At 30.6% G+C, this 15747-nt stretch overlaps 4 long non-coding RNA genes across 6 annotated transcripts; 3 read left to right on the plus strand and 1 right to left on the minus strand.

Moving 5' to 3' along the window:
• Positions 1-797: 797 nt before the first annotated feature.
• On the minus strand, positions 798-5301 carry LOC131594730 (uncharacterized). 2 transcript variants are annotated; one of them, XR_009281470.1, is made up of 10 exons: positions 5054-5301; positions 4797-4849; positions 3252-3372; positions 2990-3159; positions 2693-2902; positions 2147-2239; positions 1913-2063; positions 1739-1834; positions 1564-1657; positions 798-1100 (listed from the first exon to the last, which is right to left on the minus strand). It is a non-coding gene; the product is annotated as an uncharacterized LOC131594730 (long non-coding RNA). The 2 variants fall into 2 exon arrangements; XR_009281471.1 differs by having other exon boundaries at positions 5047-5301.
• A 1204-nt stretch (positions 5302-6505) lies between these two features.
• LOC131599080 (uncharacterized) lies at positions 6506-9831 on the plus strand. 2 transcript variants are annotated; one of them, XR_009282539.1, is made up of 7 exons: positions 6506-6760; positions 6958-7010; positions 8426-8546; positions 8639-8808; positions 8896-9105; positions 9559-9651; positions 9735-9831. It is a non-coding gene; the product is annotated as an uncharacterized LOC131599080 (long non-coding RNA). The 2 variants fall into 2 exon arrangements; XR_009282538.1 differs by having other exon boundaries at positions 6506-6753.
• Positions 9831-10999, plus strand: LOC131599081 (uncharacterized). Its single transcript, XR_009282540.1, has 4 exons — positions 9831-9884; positions 9963-10058; positions 10140-10233; positions 10697-10999. It is a non-coding gene; the product is annotated as an uncharacterized LOC131599081 (long non-coding RNA).
• A 1542-nt stretch (positions 11000-12541) lies between these two features.
• On the plus strand, positions 12542-14912 carry LOC131599082 (uncharacterized). The gene is made up of 3 exons (XR_009282541.1): positions 12542-12876; positions 12994-13237; positions 14133-14912. It is a non-coding gene; the product is annotated as an uncharacterized LOC131599082 (long non-coding RNA).
• Positions 14913-15747: the final 835 nt, after the last annotated feature.

Below are 15747 nucleotides of genomic sequence, written 5' to 3' on the forward strand. Positions count from 1 at the left end.
ACTCTTCAGAGACTTGAAGAAGATGCCATTTAGGTTACTTAGGATCTTAGTTGAGAGATTCATGGCCAGCAGTACAAAAAGCTTGTATCTTTTATCGTTTAATACTATTCCTGTAGGGTTGGTACTTCATTCTAAGTTCATTCTAATATTTGTATCTTTTGTGTTGAAAATTCCCATCTAAACTTTTGTTTTAATTTATAGACATCACTGGTTGTTGGTTTCTATTGATCCTTTCAAAGATGTGGTGTATTATTTGAGTTCGGTAGATGGTGAACGGACAAATTATCCAGATATGAAGTTAATGATTGATATGTAAGTGCACTACTACAAAAAAGCTATTTAATAGCGTTTTTTTTAATTTTTGATAGCGCTTAAAAGTGCTATTAACCACGCTGCTATTGTAAATATTTTCGTTTGATAGCACTTTAAAAGCGCTATTATAGTTATGAAAATTAATAGCGTTTTTCCAAAACCGCTATTATAGTACTGGTAAATAATAGCGTTTTTTAAAAAGCGCTACAGAAGTAGGTATTTTTCATTTTATAATACGCAGTTTTCTTTGATTTTAATAGCACTTTCAAAGGAAGTGCTATTATAAGGCACGTGTTTGATAGCGCTTTTCAATAAAAATGCTATTGTAGTATATCTCATTAATAGCACTTTCTCTACAAAACGCTATTGTAGTACATTTTTTTTTTACACAAAATCATTATTTATATCTACCACTTATATATCTACCACTGCCATAATAAACACATAAGGAATTGTATCTATATAGGTCAATCTACACTACATAATAGTGAATGATAATAAACAAATTAACAAATTACCATATTCAACATTGATCTCAATGAAATTAAGATAGAACTTTTGCCATAAGTAATTAATTTGGTCCAACTAAGAGTACATCAAACCAAATTCCAAACAAAAGTAAAATCACTTCGTTAGGCATATTATCTAAACTAAAGAAAACATCTAACAAAACAAGAAAGGACTACAAAACGACATCAAGTAACCACTTCGCGAACCAAAGCACTGCCAAACCCAGATATATAATCACTTTGCTAGCTAGCTAGGCAAAATATTTGCTTCTTGTTTTTCTGTATCATAGAAAGAATATTGATTATACATTGTACAATAATCAGAAAATCGAAACCGGCCTCAAAGTGAAATTTTAATATATATTAAAAAATACTAAAACATAAAGATCACCAAATCAAAACTAAAAGCTTTGCATTATGAAGAACATCATTTTTCCTAACCAAATTTTGTAGCATTTCTCTTCTAACATGATTTAGTTTAACAATGTTGTATCCTTTAATATATTATATTTTTAGTACATAATTGTATATTCTTTAATTTTATTTCACTGTACTGGCCAGATTTGTTAATTATTATTTACAAGGGTTTAGAAATTGTTGCCATATCAAATTGAAGTTCTCACTAATTTTCTCTCATTCACAGATTGAAATGAACACTTTAAGTGAAAATGTGACAATCCAAACTTTTAATATGCAAGTAAGATATTATGTATCTATATATTGTAGGCTTTAAAAAACTCACCAAAAATATCATCCACCATATAGGTAGCCCAATCCTCCTTGATCTCGGTTAACTTATCCATAGAGTAGGTACGACATTTGTGGTCAGGAAAGTACTTCAAATATAAAAACATCAACAATTGTATTAGAATTCAATTACATTAATTTACAAATTAATAACAATTAAAATCACGTACATTTACGGGGATCATAATTTCATTTTCCACGATGACCTCTTTCATAAATCGCATTACAAAATATCCACAGTCAATGCTATTAATTTGACGGGGACACTGCAAAAAAAAAAAACATTTACAAATATTACTTTTACTCTACATAATTGTTTAAAAATAACATTAATTTGGACATACCCGAATTTTTGACCATGAAATTTTCTTTGACTTGGAGACTTTAGCCACTTTAGAATTACTATTAGCACGATAAATTTGCAACACACTAACAAAATGAAATAAACTTCCACACTTGACTGCGATTTATCTCATCAACTCCTGACTCTTCTACCTATATATACATTTTGACAAATTAACATAGCAATTAAAAAAATAATTTATAATCTTGTACACTACTTTCATACACATACTTACCATATCAGCTTCAAGACGAGCACACCCTAAATGTGACTTTCTATAAGGATGTTGAGGATTTAACGCTCTTTCTCGATTTTCACTACTAACTTTCTGCATTAATTAAAAGATATATTAATATAATTTATTGAATCAATACTAGTATCAAACTTATCAACCAACCACAAGAAGAGAAAACCAACTTGTTAAGTAAGAACAAAATTCAAGAATCAAATAAAACATATGGAGGACCTTGAGATTACCAAAGTCATATCTAATTATTGGAAGGACAAAATCTGTTAAGATCCCAAAGCTAAACAAAATCATAATCTGGACATATTATGGCGGAAAAACAGTTTGGAGTTCCTACCAAGTAAATCAATAAACTCAATAAATCTATCAAACACCTTTAGAATTTTAATCAGAACAACAATATATTATCAGCAGTGGCACATTAAATTATGGATATACATGCAAGCATAATTTCATATCATATAGCAAATTGTTAACACTGCTATAAAAATTTGTATGCATGGTGGATAGAGATAAAGAATGAAAAATTATTACCTGAAACTTTGTAGTCATACGCTGAGCTACAAATTTATCCCAGTCCTCTTGTTTTATACAGTAAGAATATTTTGCCGATCGATGTTTAACAAAACCACCCTTACTATCTCTTAGATAGAACTTTGTCATTTTTGTCCTGAATGCCCTGTGCAACTTTCCAGCTTCTTTATATATAAATGCACGATGTTCTTCGCCAATTACAAAAGCTTTCTGCAAACAGTTCAATTTTGTATAAACATCCAAACAAATAGATTTACGAAATTAAAATTTTACAACAAGCTTGAGTTAGTGTGTTACTTCGATTTCATCCAAATGTTTTGTTTATAAACCCCTATAGCCTCTTTATTTTTTTTCGCACTCCAATTGTCCAAACTAATTGGAACTAAGCGACGAACTGTGACACCAATATAACTAGCAAAACTCTTGCTATTATGCTTGATTGGTTGACCTCTTGCATTCCATTGAACCTATAACAAAATTAAAGAGCAAATAAAGAATCAACAATCTCACTAATATTTTAAGAGAATCATCGGTCTCATAAAAATCTAGCTATTTTTACCTCAATCCTCTTTCCGTTGCTTTTGGATTTGTGAATTTTTTGCAACCAGGTCACACCACGTTTACCAACTGTTTTCGTACTAGACGAACCACTTTCATCATTAGTAGAAACCATAATTAACCTGTAAAAAGCGTAAAAATATTAGGAGATATTAGGTATAGTGAAGAACACATAAAACATACAAGGAAATATATTAGGAGATATATAGTAGATGTGATACTGCTAAAAAATTTCAAACTAAAAATGTAAGTTTAACACCTTTATTATTAAATGTCAGTACTTGGTTTAGAATAGAATCATTTGACAACATAGTTCATGCAAACTCAGACAAACATAAAACACAAATATGATTCTTAAACAACATTTTATTCACTCACATTATAGACAATCTTCAAATGATGCCACAAAAACCTTGGATGACATGTAGATTAATAAACCATATATTATATTATATATATATATATATATATATATATATATATATATATATATATATATATATATATATATATATATATAAATAAATAAATATATATATATAAATAAATAAATAAATAAATATATATATATATATATATATATATATATATATATATATATATATATATATATATATATATATATATATATATATATATATATACACTTCAATTAAATGAAACTGAGAGAGAGAGAGAGAATCATAGGGTAAGGTAAAGCAACTAGCATGGTCACCAAGTTACTACTTCAATACTACAACTATAGCTAGCTACATCACCACCACAACAAAGAAAACAACGTTTGCATCTTTTAAATGTAGTCATGAGAACAATGATTTTATTAAAGAAAGGAATGAAAGTTGTAACAGGAGTATCAAGCTTGTGTAAAGAAATCAAATATAATAAAAGTCCCTCCCTTATTAACTCTTCAAATAAATATTAATATCACCTTCAATTTGGAACTAGTGGCCCAAACCTAGAAGCAATTGGGAGGAATATTGCAAAAAAGTGTGCCACATTTCCAATACGCCTTTTGAGTTCATATCTATACTGATACAATATGTGACATTTACTATTGGAAAAGCTAATTGATTAACATCACCTTGATAGTATGTGGCCACTCTACATTTAAATATTCTATTTTTACTTCCATTTTTTCAGTGTATTAGCAATGAACTTCTAAGTTAGGATAATTCTTGTATGCTACCTTCTAATCATATATCTGTGAATGATCTAATTAGTTTAATGGACTTGAACCAAGAAACCATTTGGCTAATCCAAGAAATCATATTTCCATTAGAATAAGAGGACTGATGGAGGGGATTAATGTACAGAAACCATCAGGTAGCAGTTCCATATATCGGAGGAAGAATTCCTGTTCAGTTCAAGTTCATACACCATATGACATTGAAAATTAATTGAAATTCAACTATGACTACGACACGTAAACGGTTACATCGCCAGCATACAAGATAACTTGAACACCTAACAAAAAATCACTAATCTAACATTTCATATATCAAATTCCAGAAGAAAAAAACACAAAACAAATTATGCAGATTCATACCCCTTGGATATTTTTTCCAGTAACTGGACACTGAGGTCTTCTTCTTAGTCCACCTAAAAAAACCCCAATTTCATACACCAATCAAAAACACAATGTTATTTACAGTGAATCTTCAAATTAGGTTAAAATATTACAAAGCTTGGGAAAATTAGGGATTCACTTATAATTTGTCAACAATGGTAGAAACCAAATTATCTTCAAATCCCTAATTTTACAACATAAAGCAATAATCTGAGAGAAGAAAGATTACAAGATACCAGAGAAGAGAAAGGTAACGGTAGTGAGCTGAGGAAGGTTGAGTTTGACGGAGATTAGGTTTTCTTCGTTCTTTCTAATCGAGTGGAAATAATACGTGAATCTGAACCGGCGAGGAATATCGGAGGAAGAAGAACACTGACTGAGTGACTTGGAGGAAGAAGAGGAATATGAGTCAATTGAGTGAATCTGAGAAAGAAGAGGTCGAAGGGATTTTTGTTGTTTTTGCCCAAAATTTTGTGCGCTAATACAAAATGTTAGCCGCCAAAAGACTTTATTTTTATAATTATTATTTTTATTTATTTTATATTTTATAATTAATAATTAATAGCGCTTTTTTGTAAATGCTAACATAGGAGAGTCAAATAATAGCGTTTTATAAGAAGCGCTATTTTAGTGAAGCTTAGTGAAGGAAATTAATAACGTTTATGAAAAAGTGCTAACATAGCTAAGAATATTAGTAGCGTTTTAAAGAAAGCGCTCTCTTAGTGAAGTTTAATAATAGCATTTTCTTACGAAGTGCTATCAAAATCATATTCACTGTATACTATAATAGCGCCCGACCATAGAGTGCTATTATAGATGTGTTTGTTTCCTTTTTAATAGCACTTTGTTTAAAAACGCTATTAAATTAGGCGATACAAAATATCAATTTTGGCGTAGTGGTGAGATTGTTCTAAATATTCGAGTGTATTTGTATATTTAATTATTTCTGTGAGATTGTTCTAAATATATGTTTTTATTTTGTTAGATCAATATAATTATTCCGCTCTCAAAGAGAAGCTCGAGTATCACGATCTAGATCAAGTAACATTACATGGATCAAAGTGAAAGTACATTAATTTTCACAATTTTGCTTATAATAGTGATGTTACTTGATAAAACAAGACAACTATACATTCTTATTTTTTTTCTATGTAGTGTGCTCAACAGCGTAACAATGTAGATTGCGGATACTTTGTTTTGATGTTTATGAAAGAAATCCTTCATTTCAACCGAATAGAAATTCCAATAACAGTATGGATTTATAACTTAGGATCACTACGCCAAAATTGATATTTTGTATCGCCTAATTTAATAGCGTTTTTAAACAAAGTGCTATTAAAAAGGAAACAAACACATCTATAATAGCACTCTATGGTCGGGCGCTATTATAGTATACAGTGAATATGATTTTGATAGCACTTCGTAAGAAAATGCTATTATTAAACTTCACTAAGAGAGCGCTTTCTTTAAAACGCTACTAATATTCTTAGCTATGTTAGCACTTTTTCATAAACGTTATTAATTTCCTTCACTAAGCTTCACTAAAATAGCGCTTCTTATAAAACGCTATTATTTGACTCTCCTATGTTAGCATTTACAAAAAAGCGCTATTAATTATTAATTATAAAATATAAAATAAATAAAAATAATAATTATAAAAATAAAGTCTTTTGGCGGCTAACATTTTGTATTAGCGCACAAAATTTTGGGCAAAAACAACAAAAATCCCTTCGACCTCTTCTTTCTCAGATTCACTCAATTGACTCATATTCCTCTTCTTCCTCCAAGTCACTCAGTCAGTGTTCTTCTTCCTCCGATATTCCTCGCCGGTTCAGATTCACGTATTATTTCCACTCGATTAGAAAGAACGAAGAAAACCTAATCTCCGTCAAACTCAACCTTCCTCAGCTCACTACCGTTACCTTTCTCTTCTCTGGTATCTTGTAATCTTTCTTCTCTCAGATTATTGCTTTATGTTGTAAAATTAGGGATTTGAAGATAATTTGGTTTCTACCATTGTTGACAAATTATAAGTGAATCCCTAATTTTCCCAAGCTTTGTAATATTTTAACCTAATTTGAAGATTCACTGTAAATAACATTGTGTTTTTGATTGGTGTATGAAATTGGGGTTTTTTTAGGTGGACTAAGAAGAAGACCTCAGTGTCCAGTTACTGGAAAAAATATCCAAGGGGTATGAATCTGCATAATTTGTTTTGTGTTTTTTTCTTCTGGAATTTGATATATGAAATGTTAGATTAGTGATTTTTTGTTAGGTGTTCAAGTTATCTTGTATGCTGGCGATGTAACCGTTTACGTGTCGTAGTCATAGTTGAATTTCAATTAATTTTCAATGTCATATGGTGTATGAACTTGAACTGAACAGGAATTCTTCCTCCGATATATGGAACTGCTACCTGATGGTTTCTGTACATTAATCCCCTCCATCAGTCCTCTTATTCTAATGGAAATATGATTTCTTGGATTAGCCAAATGGTTTCTTGGTTCAAGTCCATTAAACTAATTAGATCATTCACAGATATATGATTAGAAGGTAGCATACAAGAATTATCCTAACTTAGAAGTTCATTGCTAATACACTGAAAAAATGGAAGTAAAAATAGAATATTTAAATGTAGAGTGGCCACATACTATCAAGGTGATGTTAATCAATTAGCTTTTCCAATAGTAAATGTCACATATTGTATCAGTATAGATATGAACTCAAAAGGCGTATTGGAAATGTGGCACACTTTTTTGCAATATTCCTCCCAATTGCTTCTAGGTTTGGGCCACTAGTTCCAAATTGAAGGTGATATTAATATTTATTTGAAGAGTTAATAAGGGAGGGACTTTTATTATATTTGATTTCTTTACACAAGCTTGATACTCCTGTTACAACTTTCATTCCTTTCTTTAATAAAATCATTGTTCTCATGACTACATTTAAAAGATGCAAACGTTGTTTTCTTTGTTGTGGTGGTGATGTAGCTAGCTATAGTTGTAGTATTGAAGTAGTAACTTGGTGACCATGCTAGTTGCTTTACCTTACCCTATGATTCTCTCTCTCTCTCTCAGTTTCATTTAATTGAAGTGTATATATATATATATATATATATATATATATATATATATATATATATATATATATATATATATATATATATATATATTTATTTATTTATTTATTTATATATATATATTTATTTATTTATATATATATATATATATATATATATATATATATATATATATATATATATATATATATATATATATATATATAATATATGGTTTATTAATCTACATGTCATCCAAGGTTTTTGTGGCATCATTTGAAGATTGTCTATAATGTGAGTGAATAAAATGTTGTTTAAGAATCATATTTGTGTTTTATGTTTGTCTGAGTTTGCATGAACTATGTTGTCAAATGATTCTATTCTAAACCAAGTACTGACATTTAATAATAAAGGTGTTAAACTTACATTTTTAGTTTGAAATTTTTTAGCAGTATCACATCTACTATATATCTCCTAATATATTTCCTTGTATGTTTTATGTGTTCTTCACTATACCTAATATCTCCTAATATTTTTACGCTTTTTACAGGTTAATTATGGTTTCTACTAATGATGAAAGTGGTTCGTCTAGTACGAAAACAGTTGGTAAACGTGGTGTGACCTGGTTGCAAAAAATTCACAAATCCAAAAGCAACGGAAAGAGGATTGAGGTAAAAATAGCTAGATTTTTATGAGACCGATGATTCTCTTAAAATATTAGTGAGATTGTTGATTCTTTATTTGCTCTTTAATTTTGTTATAGGTTCAATGGAATGCAAGAGGTCAACCAATCAAGCATAATAGCAAGAGTTTTGCTAGTTATATTGGTGTCACAGTTCGTCGCTTAGTTCCAATTAGTTTGGACAATTGGAGTGCGAAAAAAAATAAAGAGGCTATAGGGGTTTATAAACAAAACATTTGGATGAAATCGAAGTAACACACTAACTCAAGCTTGTTGTAAAATTTTAATTTCGTAAATCTATTTGTTTGGATGTTTATACAAAATTGAACTGTTTGCAGAAAGCTTTTGTAATTGGCGAAGAACATCGTGCATTTATATATAAAGAAGCTGGAAAGTTGCACAGGGCATTCAGGACAAAAATGACAAAGTTCTATCTAAGAGATAGTAAGGGTGGTTTTGTTAAACATCGATCGGCAAAATATTCTTACTGTATAAAACAAGAGGACTGGGATAAATTTGTAGCTCAGCGTATGACTACAAAGTTTCAGGTAATAATTTTTCATTCTTTATCTCTATCCACCATGCATACAAATTTTTATAGCAGTGTTAACAATTTGCTATATGATATGAAATTATGCTTGCATGTATATCCATAATTTAATGTGCCACTGCTGATAATATATTGTTGTTCTGATTAAAATTCTAAAGGTGTTTGATAGATTTATTGAGTTTATTGATTTACTTGGTAGGAACTCCAAACTGTTTTTCCGCCATAATATGTCCAGATTATGATTTTGTTTAGCTTTGGGATCTTAACAGATTTTGTCCTTCCAATAATTAGATATGACTTTGGTAATCTCAAGGTCCTCCATATGTTTTATTTGATTCTTGAATTTTGTTCTTACTTAACAAGTTGGTTTTCTCTTCTTGTGGTTGGTTGATAAGTTTGATACTAGTATTGATTCAATAAATTATATTAATATATCTTTTAATTAATGCAGAAAGTTAGTAGTGAAAATCGAGAAAGAGCGTTAAATCCTCAACATCCTTATAGAAAGTCACATTTAGGGTGTGCTCGTCTTGAAGCTGATATGGTAAGTATGTGTATGAAAGTAGTGTACAAGATTATAAATTATTTTTTTAATTGCTATGTTAATTTGTCAAAATGTATATATAGGTAGAAGAGTCAGGAGTTGATGAGATAAATCGCAGTCAAGTGTGGAAGTTTATTTCATTTTGTTAGTGTGTTGCAAATTTATCGTGCTAATAGTAATCTAAAGTGGCTAAAGTCTCCAAGTCAAAGAAAATTTCATGGTCAAAAATTCGGGTATGTCCAAATTAATGTTATTTTTAAACAATTATGTAGAGTAAAAGTAATATTTGTAAATGTTTTTTTTTTTTGCAGTGTCCCCGTCAAATTAATAGCATTGACTGTGGATATTTTGTAATGCGATTTATGAAAGAGGTCATCGTGGAAAATGAAATTATGATCCCCGTAAATGTACGTGATTTTAATTGTTATTAATTTGTAAATTAATGTAATTGAATTCTAATACAATTGTTGATGTTTTTATATTTGAAGTACTTTCCTGACCACAAATGTCGTACCTACTCTATGGATAAGTTAACCGAGATCAAGGAGGATTGGGCTACCTATATGGTGGATGATATTTTTGGTGAGTTTTTTAAAGCCTACAATATATAGATACATAATATCTTACTTGCATATTAAAAGTTTGGATTGTCACATTTTCACTTAAAGTGTTCATTTCAATCTGTGAATGAGAGAAAATTAGTGAGAACTTCAATTTGATATGGCAACAATTTCTAAACCCTTGTAAATAATAATTAACAAATCTGGCCAGTACAGTGAAATAAAATTAAAGAATATACAATTATGTACTAAAAATATAATATATTAAAGGATACAACATTGTTAAACTAAATCATGTTAGAAGAGAAATGCTACAAAATTTGGTTAGGAAAAATGATGTTCTTCATAATGCAAAGCTTTTAGTTTTGATTTGGTGATCTTTATGTTTTAGTATTTTTTAATATATATTAAAATTTCACTTTGAGGCCGGTTTCGATTTTCTGATTATTGTACAATGTATAATCAATATTCTTTCTATGATACAGAAAAACAAGAAGCAAATATTTTGCCTAGCTAGCTAGCAAAGTGATTATATATCTGGGTTTGGCAGTGCTTTGGTTCGCGAAGTGGTTACTTGATGTCGTTTTGTAGTCCTTTCTTGTTTTGTTAGATGTTTTCTTTAGTTTAGATAATATGCCTAACGAAGTGATTTTACTTTTGTTTGGAATTTGGTTTGATGTACTCTTAGTTGGACCAAATTAATTACTTATGGCAAAAGTTCTATCTTAATTTCATTGAGATCAATGTTGAATATGGTAATTTGTTAATTTGTTTATTATCATTCACTATTATGTAGTGTAGATTGACCTATATAGATACAATTCCTTATGTGTTTATTATGGCAGTGGTAGATATATAAGTGGTAGATATAAATAATGATTTTGTGTAAAAAAAAAATGTACTACAATAGCGTTTTGTAGAGAAAGTGCTATTAATGAGATATACTACAATAGCATTTTTATTGAAAAGCGCTATCAAACACGTGCCTTATAATAGCACTTCCTTTGAAAGTGCTATTAAAATCAAAGAAAACTGCGTATTATAAAATGAAAAATACCTACTTCTGTAGCGCTTTTTAAAAAACGCTATTATTTACCAGTACTATAATAGCGGTTTTGGAAAAACGCTATTAATTTTCATAACTATAATAGCGCTTTTAAAGTGCTATCAAACGAAAATATTTACAATAGCAGCGTGGTTAATAGCACTTTTAAGCGCTATCAAAAATTAAAAAAAACGCTATTAAATAGCTTTTTTGTAGTAGTGGATTTACTTTAATATTTATCAGATATTTCATATAATTTATTACTTTTAACTAAATCATGCATATTATGTTTTGTTATGTAGTACTTTGATGAATACAAGTGTGCTCATTACACGAAAAATCAATTGCAAGAAATCAAGGAGGAATTATGTGAATACTTTACTGAGAAAAGAATCATATAAGGTATTGGAAGTTGAAAAGTGTTATGAAAAATTAGATTTAATTGTGTTGGAGTCAATTTCGTTTAATTGGTCGTGTTGTTCTGTTCATACCTTGCAGGACCAGGATCGTCCGCTCGTCAGCTTTTGGCGATTTCAGGCTAATTTTGTTAAGGCTGATTTTGTTAGGGCTGATTTTGTTATTGTTAGGGATGACTTTGTTATTGTTAGGGCTGATTTTGGTTCTACATGTAAATTGAATTATAATGGTGTATATATTTTGGACTATAATGGTATATAATGTCTTTTTTTGTATATAACGACTTCTTTGTTGAAATAAAGGCTCGTTGAAATGTAAGGCTTGAATTACAGGTTTATAGGATTATTCCCAAAAATATGCTTTCTAAAAAAGAAAAAATAGGTAGCGCTTTTACATAAAAAACTTAAAATGATATTTTTTGCGTGAAGCAAAGAAAGCGCTTTTTAGGAAAAGTGATGCCTATAGTACACAATAGAAAGCACTTTTTCCTGAAAAAGCGCTGCTTAAAGATGCCTTACACTACAAAAAATCGTGTAAATTTAGGCGGTTTAATTATGGCGTTTAGTTTAAAACGCCACAATTTACGTTGATTACGGCGGTTTCATTTAACGACGCAATGTTGGTAATAAAATGGCGGTTTCAACCGCCATTATTTACTTAATTGTTTCTAAAATTTCAAACTAACATGTGGCTCGCGTTTATCTCACTCTTCCCCCTTTTTTTTTTTATTCTTTTTATATATAATAAAATATATTTTTGTTAATACTAAATAACAGTAATATTATTTAAAAAAACTAATAATATATATTAATAATTAATAATAATAATAATGTTACAGTATGAATTAAAAAAAAAAAGATTTACAAAACCATTATTCCTCTCATCCTTCGTAGTTCTTCAACAAAACCCTAAGGTTGAGCTCAACCCTCTCTCGCATTCAACCTTTCCTCTCCAAATTTGAATTTCCTCAAAGCTTGGATTTCAAATTTCTCTTATTTCTTTCCACCCGTTCAGTTTCCCGTAAACCCTTTTGATTTTAATCTATTCCTTTTATTCCAATTCAAACCCTAACTATGATTTGAAATTAGAATCGCACCTCTTCAGAATCAATATGGAACCCTAATAATCATCCCTATCAATAATTTGAACCATCATTTTCATTTCGTTCAATCGCAAGTCCTCTATCCGCAGCGCTACAATCAGGTTTTTTTGTTGTTCTGTTCTACTAATACATTATATTCTGATTCTGTTATCTGTTTTTTGACTTGTATTAAATATTTTGGTAAAATTATTTGGTATTTTGCTACTTCTGTCACTAAGAAAACACTAGAGGGAGTGAGACCTACTGATCAACTAGATCGAAACAGGAAGAGTGGTATCTGACAAGAAGATGGGACTAGCAGTGACCTCATTCGAGGTCTGGAGGTTGGCCTTCATGCTCCGTTAATAGTAACGGGAAAAGAAACGAACGTAACGGCGGATGCGTCTGTGTTGACGGAGGGACTATGTGGACTGGCTGATCCAACGATAATGAGTCAAATGGTGTTTCATCGTTCTACCTAAGGTATTGTGTTTTGGCTTGGTTTTGACACTATTGACAGGCCTAATGATCGTTAGTTCTGGTACCTTTAAGTTATCTATTTTTTGAATCATGAGTAAAAACATTTTGTGAGTCGTAAGATGCATGATTGTGTGAGAATACAATCCACCTATCCTGTATATGGTTGAATAAGATCTTTTCCTGTCCAGTTAGTTTATCATTAAAGTAAGTTCAGTATACTACAACATTGACATAGCTTGATATGGTTGAATAGGATCTTTTATGGTTTGTTGCAATCTGAACTTGAAATACATTCCTGACATAAGTTTAGCCATTTATAGTTAACGACACTAGTTTAGCTTCTTATAATTCCAACTCCTTGTATTATGGGTGATTAACATTGTTATTTTGGTGTTACATGGATGGGTTGCACCTGAAAGTAGTGATCAAGGTGTTCAATGATGCATGACTTTCTGCTGATAAAATGCCATTTGATTTCCCTCAACACTCAAAAATTGATCACAAAATTCATAACACCGCATTCCAGCAGAATGTTGGTGATGCCTTATTATAGAAGGATTCTGGTTTAATTTTACAATGTTATATACTTTGTTCAATTCACAAACCTGATAGTTTCATTTTACCAAACTTTCATCTAGTTGACAAGTTTCTTAATGAACTGTAATGAGTTTTTAATACTATTTATTAATAAAAGCATGTTGCTTATTGCGTTTAATGTATGGGGTGTGTCTGTGTATGACTTCAAATAATTCTTATGCTAATTTTTTTATAGTATGTTCATTGCTCTTGTTTAAATGTCATTCTAATTAACTGCACAATTAAGCTCCTGTTATTTGGTTTATACACTTATAACTAATCCTACTATAAAGAGGTTCTAAAAGTTAATGCTCTCATGCAGGTGAGGACAACATAAAAGCTGCAAGTATGTTAATATTGCATTATCAAGTCTCTTAATTTCTACCTTTGAAACTCCAGCCAATGGGTTTCTATAGTCAAATTTGGGCCATCTATAACATTAACACTCTTCATATATAGAAAAGTAGACTAGTACAAGATTTTTCAAAGGTACAGTAGATTAATAACCTTGTTAATTAGTACTAATATATAGACTATAAGACTATTAATATGTATTGTTTCCAAGAGTGTGTGTGACTATTGTTCAGTTCAATACAACTAGAATTTTTGGTCCTTTTAAAATATGTTCTTTAATTTTTTTTTACCATAATGCATAAATGTAAATGTATTATACATATTTTAATTTAATTTTAGTGTTGGTGTTAAGTTGCAGCAAAAAAATTAAATTTAGTGTAGCATATTTCAAAGAGATCTTTTTGAAATTAATTTGAAAAATTATGTTGGTTTACATAGTGCTATTTTGGCTAATATCATAGGTAAATTAGGATATGTAATTTCCAGTATATTACGGCTGTTTTAACCAACATAAATTGAAGATATTTATTTAATGTGAAATATATGGCTTTTGAAACCGCCACTCTATGTTGTTAATCTCGGAAAGCGGCGCGGCGCGGTCAACCCCAAAATTGGAGCGGCGCGGAAGCGGGGAGCGGAGCGGGCGCTATTTCATTATTTATATTTTTTATTCTTTAATTAATATATTTTTTTATATACAAAATAAATAAATAAAAATAAAAAACAAAGGGTTCAAATAATAGTGAGGAGTGGTATTTAGAAAATTAAGCAACTACTTTTGGGCTTATGGCCCAAAAACCATAAAAAGAGAGCAACAAAAAAACTTGGGCCCATCATTCTGAGTCAAACCCTAGGTTATAAGGGTGAGAGAGAAACGTGGAGTGAAAAAGCGCCGCCTGCCCTAGGTTAAGAAGAAAAAAAACATGTTCTCTCCTGTTTGTTGAAAAACTTTTATAGAATCACAATATTAGAATCACATCTTTCTTCTCTCTTATCTCTCGCGATCACTGCAATGCTCTCTTCTCTCTCTACTCTCTCACCACCTGTTTCACTGTTAGCCGGGAACTGAGTTACATGACCCACGAAAATGGAAAAGCGGCCAGAAGCGGCCGCTCCGAACCGCTCTAGGACCCGATTTCGCGGCCGCTCAAGCCGCTTTGAGCCGCTTCACCATTTCGCGCTGTACCGGTACCACTGGAAGCGGCCTCGCCGGATTTTCCGCATCGCACCGCTATAGCGGCCGCTCCAGCCGCTTTTAACAACATAGCCGCCACTATATTCATTAAGAAACCGCCATTTTAAACTGTGTTAAATACGGCGGTTTGCACGGCGTTTAATATTAAACTGCCGCTATTTTCCTTGCGGCAGCCAAATTTAAGGCGTTTCTACTAACGTGGTATTTGTTAATTACGGTGGTTCAAATCGCCACAATTTTCTCAAAATAACCACCACAATTTACGCATTTTTTTTAATGTTAAAAATACATTAGACAACGCTTTTAAAAGCGCTGTCTAAAGGGACTCAATAGAAAGCGCTTTTCCCTGAAAAAGTGCTGCCTAAAGATGCTAACAGAAGGCATAAAA

Source organism: Vicia villosa, linkage group LG4 (assembly GCF_029867415.1).
Source record: "Vicia villosa cultivar HV-30 ecotype Madison, WI linkage group LG4, Vvil1.0, whole genome shotgun sequence".
NCBI lineage: Eukaryota > Viridiplantae > Streptophyta > Magnoliopsida > Fabales > Fabaceae > Vicia > Vicia villosa.